The following is a 1,170-nucleotide window of genomic DNA, read 5'->3' as shown; positions in this document are numbered from 1 at the left end:
ACTACATATGATGTGTACACATAAGTACTAATTGCACATAAAATTTCAAATTAGAATATGGTGTGCTTCAAAAGTTATGACATAATTAATTTTTCACCTCTTAAAAATTACATAAAAAATTCACTTGTTTTCATTATTATTTTTATTTAAACACCTATAATTCAAAAGTTATGCAGCAAATTGATCCAAATTTTGTTTGAGGCTTCAAGTATACGTGAATGAATTATATCTAAAAGCAACCAGCTTGATATAGTTTCCAACAGTGAAAATAAAGCTAAACAACACCAAGGTTACCTGTTTTTTATATTTGCCCATATATATATATATATAATGCATATATATATATCAGTACATAAGCAGACAACAGACGAGTTTATCAATGTGTGTGTGTGTATAAAGTACTGTTACACGACTATTATACAATGCGTGTATACTTATACTCATAGGGCTGGTTTCTCCAACTCAACTTAACTTAGTTTAGCCACTTTTTGGACTTAGGTCAAAAGTTAGCCTACGTTTTACACAGCTTATTCATGACTCAAGTCAAGAAAATTGGGTTAACTAAGTTAAGTTGAGTTGGAGAAACCAGCCCATAGTCATGAGGAAAACATAGGGACACGACACTTTGACCAGTTGTGGCTATTTTTCTTTTGTTTGTATAATTTTTATTGTTTTTTATAAAAATACTGCTCATTATCTAATAAAAAGCATATAAGTCCAAATTTCAAACTTTGTAGAAAAATTAGAAAAAGTAAAAAAAATGTACAACAAAAAACTTTTTATTAAGAATTTCAAGAAAAATTCTAGGAACCCACTCTCATAGCTCATTAAGTTCTAGCTCAATACAGTGCAAGTTTCAAGTGGGTAAGAATTCGCGTTGAATTTTGATAATTTTTTTGCTGGCGGTGTCAGGCAGTTTTATCCATACAAAGAAGAAAATAATAACACCATCCGCAAAATAAATTATTAAAAATCAACGCGAATTCTTACCCACATGAAAGCACTATATTAAGCTAGAATTTAATGAGCTTTGAGACTGGGTACTTAGAATTTTTCTTGAAATTCTTAATAAAACGTTTGTTGTAGTAAATTCTTTTTGACTTTTTCTAATTTTTCTGCAAAGTTTGAATTTTGGACTTATATGCTTTTTGTTAGATAATGAGCAGTATA

This window comes from Rhagoletis pomonella, unplaced genomic scaffold (assembly GCF_013731165.1).
Source record: "Rhagoletis pomonella isolate Grant_MI unplaced genomic scaffold, Rhpom_1.0 Rhpom_scaffold_00014, whole genome shotgun sequence".
Classification (NCBI taxonomy): domain Eukaryota; kingdom Metazoa; phylum Arthropoda; class Insecta; order Diptera; family Tephritidae; genus Rhagoletis; species Rhagoletis pomonella.
Note: the sequence above shows the minus strand (reverse complement) of the source record.